At 37.7% G+C, this 17,000-nt stretch overlaps 1 long non-coding RNA gene across 1 annotated transcript; it reads right to left on the reverse strand.

Annotated features, from left to right (window-relative positions):
• Nucleotides 1–2,400: 2,400 nt before the first annotated feature.
• Nucleotides 2,401–16,685, reverse strand: LOC130019982 (uncharacterized). Its single transcript, XR_008791944.1, has 5 exons — nucleotides 16,280–16,685; nucleotides 15,979–16,128; nucleotides 11,089–11,265; nucleotides 3,269–3,451; nucleotides 2,401–2,586 (listed from the first exon to the last, which is right to left on the reverse strand). It is a non-coding gene; the product is annotated as an uncharacterized LOC130019982 (long non-coding RNA).
• Between the last annotated feature and the right edge of the window lie 315 nt (nucleotides 16,686–17,000).

The raw sequence follows: 17,000 nt of genomic DNA on the forward strand, positions 1-17,000 counted from the left end.
TCCCTTATTCATTCAGATTATCATAGTTCTGTTTACCGGACATATAAAACATTTTTTCTGTCCTCATTAATTTTCTTACACTTTAAATTTTGGTGAAATTAGCACATTTACTTTTTCTTTAAACTTACATTAGAACACAATGTCAAATATTAAAATTTCAATATTTTCTTGAAATTAAATTTTATTTAATATTATTTGATGCTCTATTTAAATTAGGGTAAATATAGTCAGTTGATAAAATGATTTCCTACTCTTTTTATGAATGTAGGAGCTCATTTCTATAATTTTAAAAATGCAATTAATAATAGAAAAATTTCAAGTAGGTGATTCATACAAAATCCACAAGCAAAGTGAACCACTTTATTAATTTTACTATAATTATTTCATAATACTAGTAATTTTGTAATGCAAGACAATTAAGTCTTCAATAATAAACTGAATAATTTATATCAGATTAATTTATGTACTTATCATGGTGATCAGCAACACAAATTTCTTACTTGGAAATTTCCTATCCACTATTTCCTCATATGTCTACACAGCGTCCATGGGAGGTGAATCTCAATGGAACCCCATGGAAAGAAATTTTAAGTTTAAAATCTGATTCTGTAAACAATGTATTTAATTATAACACTATTTAATACAAAAACAGTACACGTGTTTGGTTAAGAATAAGTCATTGAGGTCTATTACTCAATAGTTGAAGAAATTTAAAAAATGGTTGATAACTACAAATGCTTAAAATTTAAAATTTCTTCCAAATACTTCAACATGAACTTCAAGTCAAATAATGGACACATGTTTAATTTCTATTCTAGAACTTTGAAATAAAATTGATAATACTATTTTAAAGAAAGAAAAAAATAAGGGATTGGACAGATAGGAAAATGGGTAAGGTGCTTACTTTGCATATACCTTACATGCAAGTTTTATTGCTGGCACTGCATAAGGTCTCCTGCACCTGGTTAAAAGTGATCCCTGAGTCCAGATCCAGAAATACATGAGAGCTACTTCTTATTGCTAACATTGATATGATTTAGCTTCCTATTTATCCACACCAGGTTATGGGCTCAGGTATAATGTTCGGCAAGCACAGAAAACCTTATAGGATGCTGCGGATCAAACCAAGAGTTATGGTTTAAGTTGGGCTTTACATGTTCATGCATTGATATATCAAAGACAAAGACAGACATAGATCTATAATTCTACTTAATTAGAGAGTCTCAAATTCTTAGAGTTTATAGAAAAATGGCTTTATAACGCTAGGAAAATCATGAATTAAAAACAGGTAGTAAAGGTTATACATCAATTTTTTAAACATTGGTATTACATGACTGCAAACTGCACATTTCGTTTCACTTTTATTGATTTATTTTTGTGTCCTACCTAGAAGTACTCAGGTTTTACACATGCTTTGCATTCAGGGATCACTCTTAGCAAGTTCAAGGACCATATGTGGTGCATGCAAGTCAAGCACCCTAACCTCTATCACCTCAGGCCCACGTTTCACAAAATTTTAATGTGGCACATTTGTAATGTGATTTATGGATCTCTGAGACTATAATGAGTCTCCTGCCCCCACGCCTGGCTGTCCTCGCCAGGGTCCCTTGGAGGGGAGTGGGTTGAGTTTCCCTCCCTGCCTTGACCAGGGTTCCGGCAGCCGAAGACCTCCAGAACCAGCCACCAACATGCTGAGACCACTCTCCCCACTCATGAAGGTACCAGCAGAGGAACAAAAGGCATGAGGGTCCCGGGGCTGAGATCTCGAAGCCTACTCAGATCAGGGCTGAGCATCTTCCACCCAGATCCTCCAAATTCCAGTAGGCAGGGGTCACACCCACCAACTGGCACCCTGGGGCCGTGTAATCCCATCAGCGGCCAAGACTCAGAGACTATATCACACAGCTCCCAGAACCGCGCGACTGCATTTGCGGCCGCGCAACATCTTATTATGACATCTTATTATCCCATTCCTACTATGGACAAACTGGCAGGCTACCGAATGTAACCTGCCCACATGGCAGAGTCTGGCAAACTCCCCATGGTGTACCCAATATGCCAAATACCAGTAACAATGGTGGGTCTCATTCTCCTAACTCTGAAAGACCTTAAATATGGCACTTTTTGAAAAATCTCAGGGCTAGGACAAAGGAGACTTTACTGGGACCTGCTCGAGGCAATGCATGAATAACAGGATGGTCGTGATCATTATCGTGAGACTATAATTGCATCAACATAGTAGGTTACATAAATTCTGACTTCTGAGTAAATTGTGTTAGGTTACACTTGAAAGTAAAGTTAAGAAGAATGGATTAATGAAGAAAAGTCTAAATAATTGTACATATTTTAAGTTTATGACTGCTTAGATAAGATTTCAAATATTTTTTATTCATACTTTGGATATGTCAGGTTTCCATTCATACGGGTTGCTCAAAATGATTTCTGTTCAGTCTGTTTTTGATACCCACTTTTACAATTTTACAAATTTAACAGTTTCTCCCCATTGAAAATAAATCTCTTTTCCTCTTCTCTCTTGTATTTGTATATTATATTTATCCATGATGTCTTTTGATATTACACAAGGATCTGAAGGCAAAAATATAAGACATTAAGAGTATACAAGAAATTTTCACTTAACTTCAGACTATCAAATACAGTCTTCACTGACTCAAGAATTAAATATCAAACATTTTACACTTTTACACAATGCAAAATACATTGTATGTATTGAAATTATTTAAATTGTGAATCAAGTAAAATGGTACTAGTTTAATTTGTTAAAATAAAATGAATTAAAGATATATGTCAAATATCTTAATAAGAACTGTCCTGTAGCACTGTCCTCCCATTGTTCATCGATTTGCTCGAGCGGGCACCAGTAATGTTTCCATTGTGAGACTAGTTGTTCCTGTTTGGGGCATATCGACTACGTCAGGGTTGTTTGCCAGGCTTTGCCATGTTGGCGGAATACTCTCTATAGCCTGCCAGGCTCTCTGAAAGAGATGGAGGAATTGAACCCTGGGTGGTTGCATGCAAGGCAAACCCCCTACCCGCTATGCTATCAAGCTGGCCCATCTTAATAAGAGTTTTCATTAAAGAAACTTTCTTTGCCTTTATTACTTAACTAAGAACATTTTATATTCTTCTATAATAATAATCACCAAACATTCAACAGAGCACTAGTTTTTTAATTCATGAAAATTTTATTGAAACAAAGAACTTCACATTAATTTTTTTTCAGGACGCAAGAGAAAATGTAAATACTTACCTAAACATTCTGTTGGTATTGTCCACTTTCCTTTATTACATATTATGGTACTATTGCCCCATCGTTTGTAGTAGGACTGACATTGGTACTTAACTAATGATCCTGGAGCATATTCTTTTAAAGGCATTGTGGTTATGTCTCCATTGTCAATGGCTGGAGGAAGTCCACATTTTTCTTTAGGATCTAAAAGTATATATTTGATATCATTAATCACGGCAGAGCCTGGCAAGCTCCCCGTGACGTATTCGATATGCCAAACACAGTAACAACAAAGTCTCCAATGGAGACGTTACTGAGCCCGCTCGAGCAAATCGATGATCAACGGGAGGCCCTTTTTTTAATCAAAGATTAAAAAATTATTTATTGTATAAAAATTTAGTATCTATACCAAAGAGCATAGCAACTTGAAATATAGCAAATAAAAATAGCATAATATGGTTATTCTGATGTGGTTAGTTTTTGCCAGTGATTGAAAAAAGGTTGGCAACATGCAAGTCCTGGGCTTTTAATTCCTATCTTTCTAGATGTCCATGTACATAACCTTTTCTCCTGAGTTAAAATACTTTCTTCTTTGGAACTATGTGCATGGCATAATTTAAAATTTTAGCACTGTAACACTATAGCACTGTCCTCCTTCCTGTTGTTTATCGATTTGCTGAAGCGGGCACCAGTAATGTCTCCATTGTGAGACTTGTTACTGTAGTCGGCATATCAAATACTCCACGGGGAGCTTGCCAGCTCTGCCGTGTGGATGCGATACTCTCTGTAGTTTGCTACACTCTCGAGAGGGAGGAAGGAATCGAAACCAGGTCAGCCACATGCAAGGCATGCTACCCACTGTGCTATCACTCCAGCCTCAAAATTGGTAAGTTTAAATACTTATTTCTGAAAGAAAAAAGGATACAGACTTATGAAGTGAATTTTTAAAGCAAAACATAATGGTGCACATTTATATTTGAGATCATAGATACAGGTCAATTCAATATTTCTTAATAAACTTTTATTATAGGTAAAGAGAAGGTAAAGGCCCTCCCGTTGATCGTCGATTTGCTCGAGCGGGCCCAGTAACGTCTCCATTGGAGACTTGGTTGTTACTGTGTCTGGCATATCAAATACTCTCGGTAGCTTGCCAGGCTCTCCGAGAGGGGCGGAGGAATCGAACTCGGGTCGGCCATGTTGGCCGCTTGTAAGGCGAACGCCCTACCCGCTGTGCTATCGCTCCAGCCCTTAAACTTTTATTATAATATAATGAATTGGCATCAGACTTGACTTAATTACATCAAATGATTGGAATCACATTTATAACTAGAACATGGGAAGGTGTTATTGAAAGCCTAAATATATGTCGATACATGAATTTTATCCATTGACAAGATCCAGCACCCGTTCATGATAAAAAGTCTCAACAAAATGGCAGTTGAAGGAACTTCAATATAGTCAAATACACTATATGTACTCAATGGAGTCAAAGCCATCTACCAAAAGGACACAGCAAGTATTATTCTTAAGGGGGAGAAACCACAGGCTTTCTCACTAAGATCAGGTACCTGACAAGGTTGCCCACTCTTGTCACTACTATTCAATAGAGTACTAGAAGTACTTGCCACAGCATTTAGGCAAGAGAAAAGATATTGAGGACATCCGGGTAGGAAAGGAAGAAGTCAAACTCTCACTATTTGCAGATGACATAATACTGTACTTAGAAAACCCTAAAGTCTCTGCCAAAAGCTCCTAGAAACAATAGGTAAGTATAATAGAGTGGCAGGTTACAAAATCAATACCCAAAAGTTCATGTTTCTCCTATATACAAATAATGAAAGAGAAGAAAGTGGTAATAAAAAACAATCCTGTTCACAATTGTGCCGCAGAAAATGAAGCACCTTAGAATCAGCTAAACTATGGAGGTAAATGACCTATACAAAGAAAACTACAGAACTCTACTTCAAGAAATATGAGAACAGGAGGAAATGGAAACACACCCGCTGTTCATGGATTGGGAGAATTAACATTGCCAAAAAGGCAATACTCCCCAAAGCTTTTTACAGATTCCATGTGGTCCTTATGGGATACCCATGACATTTTTCAAAGAAATACACAAAATACTCCTGAAATTCATAAGGAACAATAAGTCTCCACAAATACCTAAAGCAATCCTTGGGAAAAAGAATATGGGAGACAACACCTTCCTCAACTTCAAACTGTTCTATGCCTTGCATGCGGCCGACCTAAGTTCGATTCCTCAGTCCCTCTCTGAGAGGCCGGCAAGCTACCGAGAATATACCGCCCACACGGAAGAGCCTGGCAAGCTCCCCGTGGTGTATTTGATATGCCAAAAACAGTAACAACAAGTCTCACAATGGTGACGTTACTGGTCCCTGCTCAAGCAAATCGATTGACAATCAGATGACAGTACAGTGCTACATGAATTGATTTAGAAAATGCTTCTTGCATCTGAATACTTTTTTAAGAATGTATGTCAGCAATATCATATGTGTGTATACATACGTTGTCTGTCAAAATCACTTATCACTTAATCACTTAACTTCCCGTTAGTTGTTGATTTGCTCGAGCGGGCGCCAGTAACGTCTCCGTTTGTCCCTGTCATGTGCTAGTGTAGCCCAATGGCATCTGTTCGCTCTGGGAACATGAAGAGCCTCAAACCGATCGTTCATGATCTTGATGAAGAAGTCTGACCATCTGGTAGGTGGGCGGCCACGCAGTCTTTTGACATCCCGTGGAATCCAGTCGGTAACAGCTCTAGTCCAGTGGTCGTCTTTAAATCTCATTGCCTGACCAGCCCATCTGATTTTTGACACCTTGGCAAATGAGACAGCGTCCCTGATTCTTGATCGTCGACGGATGTTGGAACTCCGGATTTTTTCTCTCATTTGAGTGAAACGTGATATTCCAAGCATAGCTCTTTCTATTCTTCTTTGGAAGACCTGAATAGCGTTCTCATCTTGTTTGCGTAGGGCCCAGGTCTCTGAGGCATATGTTAATGCAGGAAGAACAGTGGAATCAAAGAGATGTCCCCGAAGCCGGAGATTCTTCGTCCTCTTAGCTATTTCTTCGACGTTCTTGAAGGCATTCCAAGCCACTCTCTTCCTCCTGCGCAGCTCGGGTGCCAGGTCATTTGTCATGTTGACTTCTCAACCTAGGTACACATAGCTGTTGCATTCGGAGATGGTCGTTCCATTGACAGCGAATGGGGCGTAAGGAACGAGGCTGTTTCTCATAAACATTGTCTTCGTAAGATTCAGCTGTAGTCCTACCTTTCCACACTCACGTCTGTCAAAATACATTACCTTTATTTAGGTCAAATATCTTAGAAACTCATATGATTTTATCTTTATTTTTGGATTTATTACATTAATTGATTTCCATGTACTGAACCATCCTTGCATTCTTAGAATGAATTCCACTAGATCATGATGATATATTGTTAAACTTAGCTCACTAAGATTTTTGTGGAGGATTTTGCGTCAAAGTTGGTCAGAGATATCAATCTGGAATTTTTTTCAGTAATATCTCTGTTTGCTTTGGTATTGGGTAATATTAAGTTCATAAGATTTTAGGAAGGATTGCTGTTTCTTTAATAGTTTGGACATGCTTCACGAGTACAGATAGTGAGACCTATCTGAACTTTTGGTAGAACATATTAGTGTTCATCAGGACCTGGGCATTTGTTCTTGGGGAAATTTTAAATTATTTTTCAGTGTCCTTACTCCTGATTGGCCCATTTTATTTTCTGTGTGGCTGGCTTTATTGGAAAGGCATTTCATGGCAGTTAAGTGTGGAGGGCACACTTTTAACTCTCCCGAGAATAAACCCAGTGCTTCATTCACAATATTTAGCTGATTCCTATAATTCTAGTGGTTTCTGGCAGCCATGGATTACCTTGAGATAATTTGTTAAATGTTTGCAGTATCTAATCAGTGTCTACTTCTTTGAATTGTGTGCACCTAAATGACAACAGGGAATTTATGGTCACCAATGTCTTATAGTTGCTATAGCACCAAAATCTACTTGGTCAGGGATCACAGTTGCTAGATCTGACTTCCAATGTAGTAATATTGGGAAGTGACAGAATATTGGTCACATATTCCAAGCTAATCTTAGTAGATAGTAGGGCATGTTTACATTTTAACCTGGGGATAGCTTCTTCAAGCACATATGACCTCATCTCGGTTTCTTTGGGTACAATTCCCAAGACTCTTTGACTTAGCAAGTACAGATACAAAGCTTCATTCACTTTAAAAATCTTTGTACTGAGTCCTCACTGTAAACCTGTCCATTGTGTCAAGTCTATATCAGCAAACCTACATCAGGGAACTCATATACTGAGAGTTGAGGTTGAAACCGTGCTTGTGGGTTGGATATCAGGGGAAGTGTCCTACCTCACCAGTGTTAGGATTAACCAGATCTGGGTCTGTTTTCAACTCAGAGACTGTTAAATTATAGCTAAAATTTTGCAAAACCTTGAATTTAGCACCTTTGCCTAAGATCGTAGCTTTCATTACAGGAAAGGATGGCAGGTTCACTTTCCTTTCCAGTCTCTGCACCCTTTCCTCTATATAGGGAATCTATTCTGCATTCCTCAGAGTCATATCTCCCCAAATTGATAGCTGTGCTAGCTGGTGAACGTATTTCCTCTCAAAAACTCTGTGTGATGCTGTTTGGTTTAGTTTCATGCATTTTTTTTGTTGATGCTACAGCGGTGCTTTTAAAACTCTTTTAGACTCTCTTGGCTTCCATCTCTTACTGATTATTTTTCTTCACGGGATTCTATGAACATTCTGTCCTCCCTGTTTCACCAAAATTGCTTCAGTTGTTTACTTTTGGTCAAATGCACTACATATTTGCTATATTCTAACTGGTTTTATTGACTGAATTAGAAAAAGCACCAGTCCAACTACTATAATAATTAATTAGATAAATTTCTTTTGCCTAACATCAGAATCAGACTGTCTCAAAAATATTATAGCAATACCTAATAGCCAAAATAATCTTTTGAAGTATGAGAACGTTAATAAATTTTAAACATTTTACAGAAAAGGAACAATGAATGATCTTCAACTAGTCTTCATTGCTGCTCTACAAAACATGCTTAGTAATGAAATTGGATTTAGAACCCCATTGCATTGGTTTCACTAATAATTACTCTATTAGAATTCCCTATTCGCCAACATTTTATTGTAAGAACTTTGAATACTACAGTTACTTCACTCAATTCTGAGGTCCAATTTTTGGGGTGTTTTGCCTTCTGTTCTTAGTCTATCAGACGTAAAACATTGAAATGCTTCATAGAGTTCAGTCTCAAGAGATCCTCTCCTTAAATCGTGTATAAATTTCCACTGTGATGTCATGATTTACACGTAGATGATAAATGTATGTTTCTAATTAGCTCCATATACTCAGCTCTGTATCTTACATATCTAATTTATATTTTTCACATTTAACTCAGTCAAACTGTGCCCCAGTGAAAACATTTTACATTCCTCCCCAGTGAGACCATTTCACATTCCTCTCTCTCAAGCCAGAACCACCTAAAAATTGTATTTCTATTTACCTGATTGTTTAAAATCAGTCATATGATTCCTTAACTTTGACTTTAATACTTGATAGTAAAAAAATGCCAGAACAGAACTCGAATATGTCTTCTGATGTGTCTCCTCAGCCCTCAACCTATTTTATCCCAGCCATTTATACCTTCCAAGGACTACTAAACATTCCTTTGCCCACTACAAGTGTCGCCTTAGGGACATTTTCTCTTTGTTTTCTGTTTAGCCTTTGTTCATCAAATTCTTCCATATCGTTAAGTATTATTTAACTATAGAGTAAGCTGCATGTTTATAATAATGTTAGCATTTATGGTTTGATGTGCAGGACTTTTTCACCTTCACACCAGCAAAGTGCTCAAGACTGTCTGCCTCTAGTTCACTTCAAGTTCACCTCTGCATTTCTCCAATCTTTTCCTAATGCTCTGTAATTGGAATGTTGTAACTCAAGACCAAGGGTTTGTCATTGTTTAATATTGCCTATGCCCTTGTTTTGTCTTTCTATATACTATAGATGAATAAGATCTCCTAGTATTTGTCCTTCTCCCTCTGACTTATATTGCTTAACATGATACCTTCCAGTTCCAATTTGCAGTGAACTATATGATATCATCTTTCTTGTGACTGCATAGTATCCATTGTGCATCTAATACTTGATCTCTTTTGATCACTTGACATCCCATTACTCATCGATTTGCTCAAGCAGGTGCCAGTAAAGTCTCCATTCTTCCCTGTCACTACTAGTGTAGCCCAATGGCATCTGCTCATTCTAGGAACAAAAAGAGCCTCAAACCGATCTTTCAGGGTCTTGTTGAAGAAATCAGACCATCTCATAGGTGGCGGCCACTTGATCTTTTGACGTCCCATGGAATCCAGTCAGTAACGGCTCTATTCCAGCGGTCAACTCCAAATCTCATTATGTGTCCAACCCATCTGATTTTCGATGCCTTGGAAAATGAGACAGTGTCCCTGATTCTTGACTGTTGACAAAGAATCCGAAACTCTGGATTCTTTCTCTCATTTGAGTGAAGCATGATACTCCAAGCATAGCTCTTTTGATTCCTCTTTGGGAGACCCAAATAGCGTTCTAATCCTGTTTTCGTAGGGCCCAGGTATCTGAGGCATATGTTAATGCAGGAAGAACAGTGGAATCAAGAGATGTTCCCGGAGTTGTATGTTCTTTGTCCTCTTAGCTATTTCTTCGATGTTCTTGAAGGCATTCCAAGCTGCTCTCTTCCTCCTATGCAAATCAGCTGCCAGGTCATTCATCATGTTGACTTCTTGCCCTAGGTATACATAACTGTCGCATTTGGAGATGTCATTCCGTTGAGAGCGAATGGAACGTGCGGAACGAGACCATTTCTCTTAAACATTGTCTCTGTGAAGTTTAGATGTGGTCTACCTTCAACCTTTCCAAACTCACGGTTGAAGTCGGCCAGCATTTGTGCCACTTGGCTAATATTTGCTGTTTTTCACACAATGTCATTAGCAAAGCAGAGGTGGTATAGTTGCCAACCATCTTTCTTCACTCCCATTCCTTACCATTCTAGTCGTTGCAAATGACTGGCACTGAAGAGTTTCTGTGAAATGGTATCACCCTGCCAAACTCCTCTCTTGAAATGGATGATCACTTCCTTGTAGCACGGTGAGATCCTGGTAGTGAATCTGTAATATAGCTCATGGTGGATCCTGATGTATTCAGTTTGAACACCCTGTTTGGCTAGGGCTTCAATGACTACATCCGTCTCAACAGAATCAAAGGCCTTCTTTATATCAATGACCATTAAACAGAGTGGCATCTTGAACTCCCGAGAAATCTCAGTGAGCTTGGTTATCATGTGGATATGGTCTATCTTGCTGAATTCTTTTCGGAACCCTATATGTGTGCATCTATATCACAACTTTTTTTATACATTAATTTTTAGTGGGGAGATGCAAGCCACAAATTTGTTGTAAAATAACTGAGGAAGTTGAAAGAAGTCAAAATTTAATAAAGCATGATGTTTTAAACAACATGAAAACTTGCACTTCGGTGACAAACACAATCATTCTTTAATCACATTCTTTAATCTTTACATGGCCCTCTCCAGGAAGCAGCCATTTGTTGTGATTTGATTATTTATCTCTTGGTCTTAAAACACTCTCTTTTTAGTTTATATCAATTCAGAAGATAATACTTTTAAATAAGCATTCCTTGCAAATAACTCGAGGAATGTGCTCGTTTGATATTCTCAGAAAGAACAGCTGAAAAATGGAACTTACCAAAACATGTTGGTGTATCAGACCAGCCACTGTCACCACATACTATGGTCCCTGAGGTGTTTCCATGTTTGTTTTCAAATCCAGGGTTACAGTCATACTCCAGATGGTCATTGACCTTAAACCGTTTGCCACGACTCTGTGTTCTGGCATTCTCAAATGTTGGTCTATAACAGAATTCTAAAGCTTGATAGAGTTAGGTATTTCATTCTAATGTTGTTTAGAGGCAATTTAGTTGAGCAACTCTTACTCCAAAGTGGTAATAGTGAGTTGTTTAGCATGTGATTTTAGAGTATCAAAATAAAAAATCTGAAAACAAAAGTGATAAACCATTGCCTTGAATGTTACACAAGATGGAAAAGACAGGTTTTTTTTTTTAACTGCCTTGAAAATTTGAAGCACATTTACCAATTTAATTATATTTATGTATATAAGCATGCAAATTAAAAACATGAATCATTATAGATACATTTTATTCTGTAGTACATTTTATTCTGTAGGAGATTATAAATATAACACTTTTTGAATTATGATTCCAAATCATAATAGTTGTGAAATATATGCAAGAATAAAATGTTTCAATTAAATGAGAAGTTTAATTTTCAATAATGCAATTAAATTGTCATTTTATGAAACTCTACTTTTTAATATATGAGTTTTCAAAACAAAACTTATTTTGTTTTCTCAAATATTTTGCTAATGGAAATGTATTCTTTCGTACTTACCAAGTTGAATATATATAGTCTTATTATTTATAAGTAGTGAAAAAAATATAAATGGAAAAATGTCATTTTTCATTTTTACTGGACTACAGTGATTTTAATAAAGGTATTCTTGTCAAATATTTTGTTAAATACTATATGTGCATCAGTAAATTATTGATAAATATTTTGTATTCATCTCTATGTTAGATATAATTTGCTAGATATCCTGACAGATTAATTTTTAGAAAGTAAAAACTAGTACCACGGTAGCACTGTCCCCCCGTTGTTTATTGATTTGCTCAAGCGGGCCCAGTAACGTTTCCATTGTGAGACTTGTTGTTACTGTGCCTGGCATATTGAATACGTCACGGGCATCTTGCAAGGCTTTGCCGTACGGGTGAGATACTCTTGATACCTAGCTGGGCTCTCCAAGAGGGTCGGAGGAATTGAACAAAGGTTGGCCATTTGCAAGGCATATGCCCTACCCGCTGTACTAACGCTGCAACCTTAGGAAAATAAGTATTATTATTATGAATTATGAAATATTATTATTATAAATATAATAAAATCTAGTAAAGTAAGTATTATTATACTAGTATAGTTATCAATATAATTATTTTTGTATAATAAATTTTTATTAATTAATTATACTATTATACAGATTACTTGTAGAAGTATACTAGCTAAGCTAGTATATATGTTTATTCTAGTATAAGCGCTAAAGGCATTTTCTCTTTATAATAAATGTATTGTATTGGTTAATTGATAACAATTTGCTCTAACTAAATACTGTGTGGGGCAAATTTTTCATAATTTCTTTAATTACTATTCATTGTCAGCATATAATGTAAGAAAAAGAAATAAAATAAAAACATTGAAATGTATATTTTATTATTTTCACTTAAGTATCAAGATAATATAATCACTGAGTATATTTGAGAAAACACAAAATAAATTGAGAAACTATTTTCAGAAAAGAATAATAAGCATCAAGGTATTGTACAAGGAAACACCTTAAAACAGTATTTATTAGGTCGTATCTAGAGATTTTTCTGTCTCCACTAATTATAAATTCAGTAAAACTTTCTAGTATTAGTCATATTTCCAGAGTGTGTCTAGGCTGCAATACTTAAAATACAAATTGTGTTATATATATAATTGCAAAGTTATGTACCATAAAAAGTTATGTATCTTAACTTTTAAGGCATAATTTTTAGTTTGGGGGAGCAAAAACTGCATGAATTTTGCTCTGCTGAAAACAGAAATTGTAAATAACATAGATCTCTCATATAAATGTTCAATACGAACAAGTATACACATAAGTTTCTGGTTTTGATTTTTGATTTTGAGGCCACACCTAACAGTGCTCAGGGCTTACTCCTGGCCCTGCCCCCAGGAATCACTCCTGGCAGGCTTAGGCAATCATATGGGATGAGTCAGCTGGGTGCAAGGCAAGTGCTGTATGCTGTACTCTCTCCCCGGGCCACTAGTTTCTAAGTAATACTTAATAGTTTCTAAACCAAAAATACATTGTATAACAGAAATAACTGAAACTGAAAGATGGGCTGATATTTTACTGACAGTTTATTTAAAAACGCAAAAATGTAAAGACTTACAACTTTTCTCCTAAATGGAGGTACATCAGCATGCTCTCCCCAATTATAGAAGCAGTAAGTTAAAGTAAGCTTTGTAGAACTATTGTTAAGATAATTAATGCTGATATAATGACTCACTAATGAATATTAAAGTCATTGTCCATTCTGATGAATGTATTTGATCCGATTGTTTCACTGTATGCTATTATATATCCCAGTTTGCACTTATATTGTGTTTACTTATATAAGGAATATGTAATGTCAGCTTCATAAAAAAATCCCTCAAATTCTATGTATAATTGTGAACATGTTTTAAAAGGGAGACAAAAAAGTAAATGTGAAACATCATAAGAGGTTACTGTGGAAAAACTCTATGCCACTAAGCTGGAGAATCTTGAAGAAAAGAATGCAATCTTAGAACCCTGCAGTCTCCCAAAAATTATTTAGGAAGAGGTAAAAATGAGAGAGCAAAGGAAATACCTGGCAGACCAATCATACAAAAGTACATTGAAAGAGCGATTTAAGATGTCCCTGAAGAACAATATTTCAGGTTCTGATAGGCTCACTATTAAGTTCACCAAACATTCAAAAAAGACTAGCTACAATCCTCAATGCTTACCTGACACATTTTGTTGTGTGCTTATAAAAAATGTGTATATTCACACATAGAAACTCTAGCAATTAAATCAGCCCATTGTAAAAAGAAGGAAACAGTTGATATGAACTATGTGTAATTGATATATATCAGTTTAAAAAGGAACATAAAAATTGAGGTCCCTTTTACTGGTATGGATGCAGCTGGAAGGGGGGGACCAGCCATCCTCTGTACATTTCATCATGCTCTCTGCATTTTCTCTCACTTGTATTGTGCTGCTATCAATGTCTTCCTTCAAGTCTCTGTTTAGTTGCTTTAACCACTTTGCTGGTCCCTCACTGGGTGCATATATACCTATGAGTGTAAGTTCTTCCTGCTGTACAGATCCCTTGATCAACACAAAATGAACTTCAAGTCTCTTGTGACCTTCTTCAGTTTGAAATCAATGTCGTCTGATACCGAATGGCCACCCCAGCTTTTTTATTGGCATTGTTTGCCTGTAGAATTGTTTTCCTGCCTTTGACTCTAAGTCTGTTTGCTCTGACTGTTCAGATGTGTTTCTTGCAGGCAGCAGAATGTTGGGTTCAATTTTCTGATCCATCCGGCCACTCTGTGTCTTTTAATTGATGCGTTTATACCATTGATGTTCAAAGAGATTATTGTTATATGATTTTGTCTCATCTTTTTGCAAAAATTTGGTATATCTGTGGGGCTTGTTTTGTCTTAAATTAGCCCATTTAGTTGTTCTTGTAACCATAGTTTTGAGTCTATGAAGTCTCTGACCTGTTGTTTGTCTCTGATACTGTGTGTCGTTCCTTCTGATATGAATAAGTCTAATTGGGTAAAGTATTTTTGGTGATGCATTTATTTTTTTGAGTTTGTTCCCTATATCCCACCACTGTTTTCCAGCCGTGAAGTTTTCATCAGACAAGTCAGCTTTAGGTCTTAAGGATGCACGTTTATAGGCAATTTTTTCTTTAATTCTGTTGATTTCAGAATTTTTTCTCTGTCTAAGGTTTTCCTCATTTTCATAAGATGTGTCTTGGGGTACTTTTTTGGGGGGTTTCTTCTAGCTGGAACCCTTCTGGCCTCCTGAATGTGGTTGTATATCTTCTTTAGCTCTGGGAATATTGTAGCAATGATGTCTTTGACAGATTCTTCTTCATCAGGGTTTTTTTCTTGTCCCTCTGGGACTCCGATAATTCTTATGTTATTCCTTTTGGCTTCATCCCTATCTTCTCTTGACATCTGTTCTCTGACTGTGAGTCTCTTTTCCATTTTCTGCTCTTTTCTGGAGTGTCTCTGCAGTTGATCTTTAAGCTCACTTATTTATTCTTAGCAGCTGTTACTCTGCTGATGAGGCCTTCCATAGAGTTTTTCAATTCATTTACCTGGTTTTTCACATCTGTCAGTTCCATTTGTAGTTTTGATTGCATTTTTCCCATTTCTACTTTAAAATTCTCCTGCATTTTATTGGTGCTTTGTTCCATTGTGTCTTTTAGCTCCATATGCATCCTCAGAAACTCCCTTTTAAATCCTGTCAGAGAGGTTGCCTAGCACTTCATTACTGTTGGGGTCATCTGAGCTAGTCTCTCCACTAAGTAAGCTTCTGCATTGCTTTGCCATTGTTGACCTGTGTCGTTTACACCTTCACGCTCACTGTTACTATTGTGTTTTTGGAGTACTATTAATTGAGATGTGCGTAATGAGTTATTGGTTTAATGTGTTTCTGTTGATTAAAGTGCTGCAGTGAATGTTCCACATAAGAGACTAACTTCTGGTTCTTATGGGGTAAGAGGAGGAGAACAACTCTGGGTGCGCCCTGGAAAGACCCCAGTGCTAGGCAATACCTGGATTGCGTGGGCAGAGGGCAGAGGGCGGTTTCTGTAGGCCTCTGAGGTCCCGTTTACTGTCTCTCACAGCTCTTTGTTAGGAACCGGCCCTGCACCAGTAGTCTCAGTCTCATGGCCCTGGAAAGACCCCCAGTGCCCAGTGATACCTGTATTGAATTGGCGGAGGGGAAAGGGCAGTTCCCATCGGCCTTCTGCATTCCCGTTTCCTGTGTTTCGCAGCTCTATGTTAGGAATGGGCCCTGCACCAGTAGTCTCAGTTTCGCTGCTCTGGAATGGCCCCCTGTGCCCAGCGATACCTGGATTGGACAGGCGAAGGACAAAGGTTGGTGCTCGCACGCCTTCTGGGTTCCCCTTTCCCATTTTTTTCCAGTGTTATGTTACGAACCAGCCCTGTTCAGGCCTTCTCAGTCCCGCAGCCCTAGAAAGGCCCACTGTGCCCAGCAATACCTCTATCGAATTCGCCGAGGAGGAAGGCCAGTTCCCGCCAGTCTTCTGCATTCCTGTTTCCTGTCTCTCACCTCTCTATGTTAGGAATGGACCCTGCACCAGTAGTCTCAGTATCATGGCCTTGGAAAGGCCCCCAGTGCCAAGCCATACCTGGATTGAATGGGTGGAGGACAATGGGCGGTTCCTGCGGGCCTTCTGCATTTCTGGTTGCCAACCTTCCCAACGTTATGTTAGGAACCGGCCCTGCTCTGGCCTTCTCAGTCCCTCGGCCCTGGAAAGGCCCCTATGGCCAGCAATACCTCTATTGATTCGGTCGAAGAAGGCCAGATCCTGCCAGACTTCTGCGTTCTTGTTTTCTGTCTCCCGCAGCTCTATGTTAGGAATGGGTTCTGCACCAATAGTCTCAGTCTCACTGCTCTGGGAAGACCTCCTGTGCCCAGCAATACCTGGATTGGATAGGCAGAGGACAAAGGGCAGTTCCCGAGGGCCTTCTGTGGTCCCTTTTCCCATCCGTCGCAGCTCTATGTTAGGAACCAGCACTGCGGGGGTCTTCTTCGTCCCCAGATTTTTTTTTGTATTAAAATAATGAGACTAAGGACATGACACACTATTTTAAAAATGCTGTAGAATTGGTCAACTTTAATTTTTCTATATTTAAGATATTGATGCAAGAAAATTAGTTTGGGGAAAAAGAAAAGAAGTTGATGCCTGAAGAACTCTT

Source organism: Sorex fumeus, unplaced genomic scaffold, assembly GCF_029834395.1.
Source record: "Sorex fumeus unplaced genomic scaffold, SorFum_2.1 ptg000010l, whole genome shotgun sequence".
Taxonomy (NCBI): Eukaryota; Metazoa; Chordata; class Mammalia; order Eulipotyphla; family Soricidae; genus Sorex; species Sorex fumeus.